Genomic DNA, 12,972 nt, shown 5'->3' with positions numbered 1-12,972 from the left:
CATACATTGCAGCTGGAAAACCATAGCCTTGACAGTACGCACTTTGAAAATAGTTCCCCCAGTGCTTTCATTCAAGCAATGTTTTTGGGCTTCCCCAGCAAGGCTACAGCCTTGCTCTTTAATGGCAGTCTTTCATCCAGATTTAATTCAGTTCCTCTGCTCCTTACCTTCTTGAGCTAAGACACTCAGACCCCACGTGGAATGGAGTGGCATAGAAATCTTAATAATACAATTATAAAAAAGTAAAGATTTGTTTGGCCTTGAAAGCTAAGGAGACTCTGTACTAGTTATATACAAGACAGCCTATCTTAACACTGTAGCATCAGCAAGATAATATTTCTCAGTTCCTCATCTGCTGTCACACACTTGGTAGCCGAATCCAAGGTTTTCATGGAGTTTTTCTAATTACGTTTTATTACAAAGGAAAGGGATTAAGTTACAATTTAGACAACTGGCTCCTTTTGTTTCTGGGATCCAATTTATCTGACTTTGGAAAGGCAAAGTTTCCTTCTTTTTCTTGCTCACAAGATGAACAGGAAATCTAGCTTTCAAGTTTTCAGATAATAATATTCTGAGTTCACAATATTTTCCTAACAGCCACCCAGGGGATATAACATTGGCAGTATAAAAATAATTACATTGGCTTTGGGTTAGTTTATAGGACCATTTCGTTTCTAGCATAAGGACCCAATTCAGTTGACCTGGGTTAAAAGCATGTTCAGCTGACCATGTGTAATAAGTATGACATGTGAACATAGTCTAAAAGAAAAGCTCAGTAAATTGAAAGACAGTTCAGAGAGGATGAATACTCTCTTTTAGATGAGATCATGCTGCACCCATTCATTCCTGACCTTATATCTTCCTGTTTTACGCCACACGCTTTTTAAATATCCTATTCAGATTTTTTTCACTTTGCTTTTATGTTTCTTTCAACATCCCAAATTCTCTCTTCCATATAATGGAGGGGACAGAAGAATTCTCTTAAGGATAGACATTTTTGCTTCCTCTGACAAACATTTATTCCTCACAATAGACCACAGTACTTCAGCACTTTGAAGTTTCTCCATCCACTTTTCTATCTTTCCATCTTTAGCAAATATTATATCCAGTGTACATTAATCTACTTGCTCTAGTTTTTCAATATTCACATACAACTTACAACTGGTCATGTTATTTACCTATCAAGCACAATTAACTTTGACTGCTGAAACATTATTTTCCTCTTAGTATTCTACAGTTGGACATTCATCACACATGCCTAGCCAATCTACTATTATCATAAGCATTCCTTATACACTTTTTAATAAAGGAGGATAACATATGTGCTTATCTTACTCCTTACTCAATGTTGAACCATTTACTAAAAATTCTATTTATTCTTATATGTTTTACTTCCATCATATACCGTACTCCTCACATTTAGCAGCCAATCTTCTGTTTCACACTTAGACAAAAAAAAATTCATAAATTAAGCCTATTTGCTTTATCATATGCTTTCTCTATATCAACAAACTATGCATTTCAGATTGATCTCCTGGAAAGCAAAATCTTGACTGCACAATTTCCAGCAGAAATTGCACTTCATTTTCCAAATTGGGTCATTAGCACCTTTTCTCCTTTTGATTAGAATTCTGTTTATTTTTGTCAAAATTGCAGAAAAGAGTTTTGATATTTCAGTAATTTAAAGTTTTAAGCATTCTTCCAAGTGACTTTTCTTACAGGAAAAAAGACACTGGTTTAGAATGGCCATCACAATCTCCAAATTTGAATAGTCTTGAAAATACGAAACATGTTGAGCATGCAAAAAGAGAGTATTTCAGAATTAGAACATTTCTGCAAGAAAGAGTGGGGAGTACATTTTTTTATTCCAAAAGGCAGAGTAAAAGTAAGGGCAGAATATAAACAAATCAACAAATAAATAAAATGAAAACATACCCAGCCAGCTATAGGGAAATGTTTGGAAGATCTTATTTCTGTCAAAGGAAGTGTCCACCTTCCACATTTACTGTTTTCTTATTCTGAATCTGTAAACAGCTGCATATTTATTCATTTATTCATTCATTTCTGCACAGCTGTATTAACATGAGTATAAACTCCAGATCACAGAAGTCTCACTTTGACACCAGTTTCTCATACTAAGCAACAGGCTGGTAGCCACCATGTAAACAATGCCCAGCTGCAATCTGGTCTGCTTTCTCAGAAAAGTCTTTTTTCCCCTCTTCTACATCAAAGAATAGGGGGGGAAAATAAGAAGTTTACGGCTTCGTTAAATGTGTGCAGAGTTCTCCTTTGAAGGCAAAAGTAGTGGGAATTCTTGTCTAGTCTTTTTAGTTGTTCTCTCCAGCAATTGTCACAGCAGAGCCAAAAGAAATGTGTTCCTTTGAAGTTCATTTCCAGCCCTGGTTGCTGCAGGAGGACTCAGCCATGTTCTATACCATCTCAGTCAGGACCTTCTTAGAATGCAGGGTCCGGTTTTAGGCAGCACAGTCTTAAAGGGACTCAACAAACTGAGTTGTGGAAAAGGACCAAGTCTACCCAGAGGTTGAAGGGTCTGGAAACCAAATCTATATATGTCTAACCTGCAAAAAAGAAAAGAAGACGACAATGACCGCAGGGAGTTATAAAAGCAGTTTTCAACTTTATAAAGAGTTTTGTAGGAAAGGTAGAAGTAGACTTCCTCTCTGGAGCCCAGAGGTAGGAACAGAGTCAACAGGTTAGAGCAGGGTTGTCAAACTCGAGGCCCGTGGTCCAGATGGGTCACACCAGGGGTGGGTTCCAGCTTCTACTGCCAGTTCACTCAGGGACGTGCTTTGGGCGTGCGCTTGATGCGCACTATGCACAGCAGGTTAAAAATGCTTATGTGCATGCGCCAAAGCAAAAAAACAAGATGCCGATGCCTAGGGCACTGCCGATAGAACTGATTTGCAGGCGTGGCCAGCTGACTTACTACCTACTCGGCCGAACCGGTCCGAACCGGTAGGAAACCACCTCTGGGTCATGCGCTGGCCACGCCCACATCTGGTTTAGCAAAGGGCGGGGGAAGTTGTGATATGTCACATGATGACACTGTGACGATACGGGTTTGACACCTTTGGGTTAAAGGAAAAGATTCTGGTTTGTTTGTTTATTACATAGATTTAAATAATGCCTGACTTCAACTGACTCTGGGCACTTTACATAATAAAAATAAAACAATAAAGAGAGAAACAAGTTATATGCCTCCGGAAAAATTAAGACCTGTCAACTGGAAGAATAGGTTACTCTCATGAAGTATATTTATTTCACTGGGTTTATAAGCCACTCCTATTACAACTTCCCTCACTAGAGATTTTCAAACAGATGCTGGATAGCCATCTGTTCAATGTTATTTAGCAGATTCTGCATTGTGCAAGGGGTTAGACTAGATGACGTCCAAAATCATTTCCATTATCCTATATTTTTAGCTGAGTATGGTGTGTGAATCCAGGCACCTTCTTGTTCTTGATCCAGTTTAAAGTTGGAGCAAGGATTTTACATCTGCCATGGTGGTGCAGTGGTTAGAATTCAGCATTGCAGGCTAACTGTGCATTCCCTCTGCCAGGAGTTCAATCCTGACTGGCTCAAGATTAACTCAGCTTTCCAAGGTCGGTAAAATGAGACCCAGATTGTTGAGGGCAATAGGTTGACTCTGTACATGCGTAAAGCCCTATGAAGCAGCATATAGGTCTAAGAGCTGTTGCTACTATTCTTGCTATTCTGTTTTGATTAGACTAATGCTCATTGATCTCCCTGTTGCTTTCAAGATCTTCAGAGGAAGTGTAACCATTTTGCAGCTACTATTCCAAATTTTCTGCAGTCATCTTTTTCACAAAAGATCTATGATTCCCTTAAGCAAGACCCTCTATGCGTCAAAAGAGGCTTTATCCACACTGGTAGGGGACACATACTGGGGTTTGAAGGGTTACGCTGCTTCCTGAAGGGCAAGTTCCTCTAATAGCCCATTGATAGAGGAAGAAGGATGAATATGAATGGGCAGCTGTGAGAGACAATGGGTGCTTTTCTTTGATGGGAAGCTGGCACAGCAAACACTGGAAAGGGGCCAGGATAAGAGTATGTACAGGGTGCACCCACCCCAGAGAATGGAAAAGGGCCGGTGGTACCATCAGCTAGAAGGGCAGAGTACATAATTAGTGCAATATGATGGTAAAGGCTTTCTTGGACTGTACCACTTCAAGTACATACACACAGCATACTGGAAGCATACATGACTGACATAAGAACTGAAGCTAGAGAGAAGGGAATTCCTCAATTTTGTTTCTTCAGGCAGTCTTATATGAGAGACTAAAAACGTTACCTCTTATATCCTTTTGCTTGAATTGGTTGGATTCAAGGCAAACAATGAGCAGTTGCAGATGGTAGAGCAGTGCTTCATAAACTCTTTTCTTCATTAAAGAGAAAACAGAATAACAGAGTTGGAAGGGACCTTGGAGGTCTTCTAGTCCAACCCCCTGCTTAGGCAGGAAACCCTACACCACAGACAAATGTTTGTCCAATATCTTCTTTAAAACTTCCAGTGTTGGGGCATTCACAACTTCTGGAGGCAAGCTGTTCCATTAATTGTTCTAACTGTCAGGAAATTTCTCCTCAGTTCCAAGTTGCTTCTCTCCTTGATTAGTTTCCACCCATTGCTTCTTGTTCTACCCTCAGGTGCCTTGGGGAATAGTTTGACTCCCTCTTCTTTGTGGCAACCTGTGAGATATTGGAACACTGCTATCATGTCTCCCCTAGTCCTTCTTTTCATCAAACTAGACATATCCAGTTCCTGCAACCGCTCTTCATATGTTTTTGCCTCCAGTTCCCTAATCATCTTTGTTGCTCTTCCCTGCACTCTTTCTAGAATCTCCACATCTTTTTTACATCGTGGCAACCAAAACTGAATGCAGTCTTCCAAGTGTGGCCTTACCAAGGCATTATACAAAACTCCTGATCATAACGTCTTTTTACCCAATGTGGGTAAAAAGTCCCTGTCACGATTGGGTAATGGGTTCCTGTTACCCAAAAGAAAACCTCTTTTACCCAATTTTGTATAATTTACCCAGGTTTAAAAGCACTCTGCTATAGACTATTTTGACAACATTTTATCCAGTAAAGAGGCACCAATTGAATCCTTCCTTGAAACATTACAGTATTAAAAGCCAGGCAATCTAGGCAGCTGGTACAAAGTCAGAAAACTGTGCTCTTGGGGGAACTTTGTCTCTTTGGCCAAAATGTGCAAGCAAGATTGAAGCATTTATAAAGATTCCCTTTAAATAGCACTTTCTGAAAGGCATGGGACTTTTCATGAGAGAGAATTCTTTGAAATATGATCTGGTGTGTTTTTTATCGCAATTGGAATTGGCTCACTAGTGATTATACTTTGCCTGCTCAGCACAATTTCCCAGGATTAGTCATCTGCCAGAAAAGAGAACATCAACATTTCTGTGGCTCTAGTCAGCTTTGCAGATTTTCAAATGTTTTATAACAGAAACTGAACTGAAGACACATGGTCCCAAGTCTTGGGGCCAAATGAAGGTTGAGTTTGTGGCTCAGAGATGGCAGATGTACATATTTGTGTTCCTTTGCAGAATATTTCCACTGGGCTGGGTCTTCCCATGAGCAGTTGCTAAAAGTCATTCAAGGGTGAGGAAATTATCCGGGGCTGCTGACTCTTCTGTTTAATGAAGGAATCAGAGACAGAGCAGAGGCTGAGTCATGGAGAGACTGCTGAACACACCCAATGTTATACAAACAGAATCCATCTTCATAGTGGACACAATTGTAATGTCAGAGTAAGATGTGAGTGGCCTTCTTTATGGCGGTGCTTGGGTCAGGGTAAGAACCTGCATTTGGGAAGTCAACTACACAGGGATTCCTGGGAACAATCATTAAGAAATAAATGCTAATGAGGTGTCACATAATCAGAGAAATATTTTTGCAGAATGTCTGTCAAATACTGTAAACTAATTTTCCAGTTTCTTATTAAGGATTCATTCGGTTCAGAGGTCTTATTACGCTAGGTTATGGTGTGTTCGGTTTTAATATGATGTGCTTTGCAAAACCCACCACTGTAATTTGTAAACTTTGATTCATGACTTAAAATAATTTGTGATCCCAACGAATTGTGGCTTACTCAAACCACACCTCAGAGCAATCTATAAATTAATAACCGACAGCAGAGTTATTGAGGGATACAGGAAAAGGTTCCCTTCCCTCTGATGAATGGGAAGGATGTATGTGTGAAACAGAGAACTCTGTTTCACCCGCTATAAGAATGCAAATGAACAGCTGTCTGCAAGGAGTATAAATCCTTCCATTCCCCACCATCCAGTCAGAGCTGAAGAAGCTTCTTGGATGAGAAGCTAAATGTCTTTAAAGAAAAACAAGAAAGTCCAGTTGCCTCTTGAAAAAAGCATCTTTGGGACAGTCGGAAGGGAGGTCTCAGCACCATGGAAAACTGCACTGACTACTCTTGTTACTCACTACTCACTCAACCCTATTTGCCAAAACTATCTGCAATCCTGAGATTTCTTTTCCAGTCCTTATCAAAATTGCTATTTATCAGAGGTGGTATTCAGACGGTTTGGACCAGTTCATGCGAACCGGTAATGGAAATCAGCCCCCCCCCCAGCTCTATGCCATCCTATTTAGGCACGTTTTTGAGGTTGTGTGCATGCGCAAAAGGGGAGTGCAAGAAAGTGCATGCACGGAAGGCCAGGTGCATGCGCAAAAGGAGTGCATGCGCCCCCAAAGCAAGAAGAGGCATGCAGGACAAACCAGTGGTAATAAAATGTGCAACCCATCACTGCTATATATGATAATATTATTATTATGGGATTTTACATCTGTGATGGGCAATTTTGATGCTTTTCAAATTTGAGGTGGGGTTGAAGGTTTGGAGGTGAACATTGAAGATTTTAAAGAAGAGATTGGACAACTATTTCTCCTCCAAAGTACCTTCCAATGCTGTAATTCTGCTTCAGTGGCCAATGTGATGGTGTAAAGTGGGGAGAACTAGAATTTGGGGGGCTTTTTCTTGAATTTTTGAAGATTTTTTTTAAAAAGGAAAGAATGTCTATTGAAGTTTTATATCCGATTGCAAAATAGCTGAAAACCACACTTCAGCTGCTGTGGTCTACGCTTTCTGGGCACTACAAAAAAGGATTTTGGATGCTACAACAGTTTTGTCTCTCCTGTGACTGCTTTTTTCCTTCACTGAAGCCTCCAATGCTTTGTTTATGTCTTAAGCACCTATGCCAGCTCTCATCCAGGAGCAATGCTGTGAATCTGTGGGTGATAAATCACCCCTGGTGATAGATGAGTGGTGCTGACATTTCATCCAAGCAGCTGATACTTCATCCTCTTTGTGGATGGATAATAGTAGCTACAGAGAGGAGAAACAATGGAACCATATTTGCTTTCCTACATACAAAGGCTCCTTTCACGTCATCATTCTCCTCCCTGGGAGAAAGTTAAGGGAGAAGAAATTAAAAGAGCAGCCGTAACTACACAGGCATACAGCAAGGGGTAGGAAAGCAATGATGAGAAGAGAATGATGAGAATGTAGGCTGCCTACAAAGAAAAGAATAACAGAAGAGAGCGATTTTCAGAGCCTAACTGGATAGCTCCAGGAGACATTTTGCTTAATGGATGGATGCCACTTGGGGTATTTAACTCTTTTACAGCATAACACGCAATTTGCATAGCAACTTCATTCAATCCCATAATTATAAAACCATTCAGCAGCTCCCTGGGACGGCACACCTTTGTGTGCAACAGTCTGTGGCCTGATGGATCCATTTCCCTTCCCCTTTCCTGCGAGTTTTTTCACACCCAGCCAGAGCCATTAGTCAAGGGGCATCAAGAGAAGATTCATGGCACCATTAATAGCAATCAAATAATTGACAAAACATTTCATTGAATCAACAAACTAAGCCAAATCTCTAAACACCATAATGGTTTTGGAAAAAGGAATCTTGGAAAAACAAAAGAGGGCAACACAAATTTAAAAATTCCAAGTAAAATTATACAATTAACCTAGCCATAGTAATTTATTATGGCTTGTCTTAGTTTTGGAATTTTAGCAGATATTTGAAGTACTGCAACAAAGGATGGCTGGAAAGATCATCTGGGCCTCCTACTTACCGTATTTTTGGAGTATAAGACGCACCTTAGTTTTTGGAGCGGAAAATAGGGGGGGGGGAATTCTGCCTGCCAGGTATTCATCTGGCTAGTCCTTAGCCTGGCCAGCTTCAGCACATTAGTTCGCTTGCTGGTTTTGAGGTTGGGGGTGGTAGGGGCTGTGCTTCAAAAGCATAGCTGATCCTTGGAGGGAGCTCCAGTGACTAAAGCAGTCAAAGCAGGGAAGGGGTAAGAGAAGGCAGCGGCTGTTCCGGGTAGCCATTTTGGGCACCGTGCATTGAGCATTTAGAGGCTGAAAATGCAATGCGCGGAGTCCAAAAACACAAGCCATTGTCGGTGGCAATCTCTGCAGCCAGGAAGAAAACACGTGGAGGCTGGTGGGTGGGCGGGGCTACATTTGGAGTATAAGACGCACCCAAATTTTCAGCTTCTTTTAGGAGGGGGAAAAAGTGTGTCTTATACTCTGAAAAATACGGTAGATAAGAAGTGAGGGAGGCCAGAATACCGGCTTATATTAAGGGCAGACAACCTACTATACTAGGGAAGGATATGATTCTGACCCATCTCCTTCCGTGTAGGCCCCACATAAATATGGTACCAAATTTCAGCTCCAAGATTGCCAACAACCAGTTGCAGCGTCTTGTCATTTTGACACAGAACATATACGAGCTGTAAAATTGTTTTAAAAATGTAAGGAAAATCCCCCACCTCCCTGAACCCAAATGCAGTAACCATCCTTCCCGCATACGTAATGCAGCCCCACTCTGCATCATTGACTGCTCATGTTAAGAGCAGCTCTTGGCCATAAAATTTTGCTTGTCCTTAGCCCACCTGAAAACAATCTACAAGGAAATGAATCTCATAGCTAAAGTTCTCCCTGTTGCATCTCATCCTTTTCCAGTATTCTGATCCAGTGTTCCCTTACTTGATTTGCTCCAGATTTGTTGGGTCTACAGTAGAATTCCAGCCAGCTTGATGTAGAGATAGAATGACATCACTCCATATTTGCGATATGACAGTTCCGCAGGTGAAGGAAAGTACCGTTTATTGGCATATTTGTATAAACTTAATGTGATAGACAAATGACCAGTGATCCAAAAGAGGAGCCCACAGTGTAAAGCCAGGAACCTAAATTCACAGCTACCCATGTTTCTGTCAGTCTCTGCTTCGCTTACTTACTATCGGCTGCCATAAGAAACAGGGAAGGTGAGGGCATGGTGTTTGGGATGGGAATAAATGATACAGGAGTGAATGGAAAAGGGAGTTTTCTTCTCATCATCTTCTGCGTATGCTGGTGGCCGGTGTTTGGACTTGGTCAAGGCCAATCATCCTGCATACCAACCTGATGATGCCTTTTGGAGATGCACCCCACATGATACCTAAGGGAGTTGCATATTGGACACTGGGGTGGGGTCGTCAGAGGGAGGGGGCTGGGTTATCATTTGATATGTATTTGTTCACGCCTTTCTGGCTCAGATCTTGCTTTACTTTCACTGCTATCTTTTCATAACCAGTAAAAGTATTTTAATTCCACGAACAATGGAGTTAGTAGTTTTCTGTCTTGGTTATTGAAGGAGGCATGCCTGTCAGTTCCCCTGACAGTCTTATTTTCTTTTGAGCCTCAAAATAAGCACTAGGACCTATTTTTGGGGAGTGTCTTGTTTTTTCCCATGTACGGGAGTCCCACTTCTTCTGCTTGCTCACAGTGGGACAGGAGGCCTCACAACATACCTCTGCCACTGCCACTGCGAGGCAAGGGTTGGAGCTGCCCCATGGGCCCTGCACCAGCTTACCTCAGCCCCCCCACTGCCAGGCCCGTATGCTCCGACACCTGCCTTGTGGACATGGCACCAACACACCACTCAGCTTTTTGCTCTGCTGTGGCTGCGAGGAAGCAGAAGAGGGCTGGTGACCATGTGGTTCCTGCTGCACATGGCTGCTGCTGCTGCTGCTGCTGCTGCTGCTGCTGCTGCTGCTGCTGCTGCTGCTACTGCTGCTGCTGCTGAGAAACAGATGTTGGGACACGAATGGCCTGGCTGTGGGAGCCCTGAGGTAAGCCGGTGCGGGGCATGTGAGGCAGCTCCACCCCCCGCCTCATTGCTGTGACATCACGAGCAACCAGATGGAATGGGCGGGCAGCCAGCTGAGCAGGCCCTTAAGTAGGACTTATTTTTGGAGTAGGACTTATATTAGGCACACATGTAAAACATGCTATGGCTTATTTTCAGGATAGGGCTTATTTTCAGGGAAACAGGATAGCAGAATCACTGTTGAAAGATGCAGTCCAATGCATGATAACACAAGAGAAAGGCCTGTTGGAAAAAGGATCATTTACCATATTTTTCAGAGTATAAGACGCACCTTTTTTCCTCAAAAAAGAGGCTGAAAATCTGGGTGCGTCTTATACATCAAATACAGCATTTTTTGCCTCCTGAAGCCCCCCCCCCTTCACCAAAATGGCTGTGCATAGCCTTATGGAGGCTTTCAGAGAGCTCCTGGGGGCTGGGGAGGCAGAAATGAGCACAAAATGGGCTGTTTCTCCCCCCCCCCAGCCCACAGCAGCACTCTATAAGCCTCCATAAGGCGATGCATGCATTTTTTTTGACAAAAAAGGGCCCGTTTTTGTGAAAAACAGACCATTCTTTTGCTCATTTTGCCCCCCCCCCCCCCAAGGCTATTCATGCCTCTTTTTTGGAAAAAAAACAGGCTGTTTTGGGGAGGTTTGCAGAGTGCAAAACCTTTTTTTCCCCCTTTCGGAAATCTCTTTAGTTAAAGTGATTGATGACAATTAGATTGATCAAGTGCTGTGTCAGCAGAAACAAAGTCTTAGGTGCTGCAGATTGTCAGTGATTTCTTTGTCCAGCACATGGATAAATACACCTGCAAACATCTACCTATCTACCTACTCTCTCCCTACCTACCTACTGTATTTCTCTCTCTCTCCCTCTATCTACCTACTTACCTACTCCCTCTCTCTCTCCCTATCTACTGTATTTCTCTCTCTCTCTCCCTACTTATCTACTGTATTTGTCTATCTCTTTCTATTTCTATTTCTCTATTCCTCTACCTACCTACCTACCTACACCCTCTCTCTCTCGCCCTACCTACTGTATCTCTCTCTCTCCTTTTATCTAGCTACCTAACTACTCTCTCTCTACCTACCTACCTACCGTATTTCTCTCTCTTTCTTTCCCTCTCTATCCCTCTATCTACCTACCTACTTTTTTTAAAAAATTGCCTCTTCAAAACCTTGGTGTATCTTATACTCTGGTGCATCTTATACTCCAAAAAATATGATACCTTTACACAGCAATATTATCAGTCTTCACTTGGCCACGATTCTGGTAGATGGAAATAGCTTGTGACCTCATACAACTCGTTCGTGGCACTAAAGATAAACTCACCCTTTCCCATATGTGCAATTAATGTACTCATTGTTTTTGGCCAAATGCATATCATTCTTTCCAAATCAGATAGCTGAGGTGACTCCTGAAAGTTCCAGTTTTAAAATAGATATAAAAAATACACTAAAGAAATAAAGGAGAAGGAAGATTTGAGCAGCCTATTATCCACATGACAAAAGAGCCCAAAAGAACCATTTGCAAACTGGGGAAGAATAGGTTATTTGGGATTAATGTTTCTTCATCATGAGTACTATCCAAAGGAAAGGGGAAAAGGAAAAAAAACCAACATTTTACATCAATAGAAGTGACTGCCTAGTTTCTATTGGAGACTAATACTCAACTGGTTTATAGAAAGCACTCTAGTTCCCACCCTTGAATGACTGTAAAAAAAAGGCAGGAGATACCTACTGCCAGCTCATTGACAACTGGACTCTTTGTTTGTAGTTTCATATATTATTTTTCCTTCTTTGAGTAAAAAATATAATTCTGAAGAAGTCAAAATGACATTCATTTAGACATTGATGTGATGTAATGATTGAAAAATACAAAACATAAACACTTAGCACTTCTACGGAATGCGGCAATCTACAAGATACAAGTGTTGTTGTAACTGAAACAGCATATGCATCCATCCATACCACAAAGATGGAAACAAGGAGTCTCTCAAAGAAAATTAGAAGAAGATACATAAGTCAAGGTAAGAATGCCTATTTTCAGTGTTTTTAAAAACAGCTTTCTTGTAATTTAAAAAATGGGTAAGAAACTACTACCCAGGAAGAATAGAGTGCTATTACGGTACATATTGCTTTATTTTATTTATGTAAATTTTGCCCTGCGCTTATGCTCTAATGTGGGTTCTAAAATGGCTAGAAAACATTCATAAATACCATTGAAAGCATAAAACAGATTAAATGCGACTCTAAAATAGAGGAATGTAAATTCGCCCCTTTTAAAATTGCATTTGCTGTCAAAAGGCATTTCAACTTTTTAATTTACTCAAGCAAAAATGTTAATCTGTTTATACGGAGTTCGTGCTCAAAATCAAGAAGACAGAACAAAATCCAGGAGCTTCTCAAACACTGGCTTTTTGGCAACAGACTCATTAAAGAACCAAATGTATTAATTTCCTGGAAACGTTCTACTTTGCAATTTTCTGTTCAAGAGCAACAGAAAAAAAGCTGGGTGAAAGTAATTGAAGCCATTGGATGAAACCCAGGTTTGATTAATGTGGCCACTAGCCAACATCTAAAGGCCTTGTGGATGACTATTTCTTCTAGTATCAGTGCATATCACCAACAAGAGGCCAATACTGGTTTGTTTTATTTTTCATTGGGTGAAACTAGTCTTTATGAGTATATAGTGGAAGGAATCAGCACCCTGAAAATCTAGCAGATTTTTTGTGCTCCTTCAT

General features: G+C 41.2%; 1 long non-coding RNA gene across 1 annotated transcript; it reads right to left on the bottom strand.

The window, feature by feature from the left end:
* Positions 1 to 1,017: 1,017 nt before the first annotated feature.
* Positions 1,018 to 9,195, bottom strand: LOC309386699. The gene is made up of 3 exons (XR_014174474.1): positions 9,083 to 9,195; positions 4,334 to 4,421; positions 1,018 to 2,579 (listed from the first exon to the last, which is right to left on the bottom strand). It is a non-coding gene; the product is annotated as an uncharacterized lncRNA (long non-coding RNA).
* Between the last annotated feature and the right edge of the window lie 3,777 nt (positions 9,196 to 12,972).

Source organism: Natrix helvetica (genome assembly GCF_964273705.1).
Source record: "Natrix helvetica genome assembly, chromosome: 2".
NCBI lineage: Eukaryota > Metazoa > Chordata > Lepidosauria > Squamata > Natricidae > Natrix > Natrix helvetica.
This window is presented reverse-complemented; position numbering and strand designations above follow the sequence as displayed.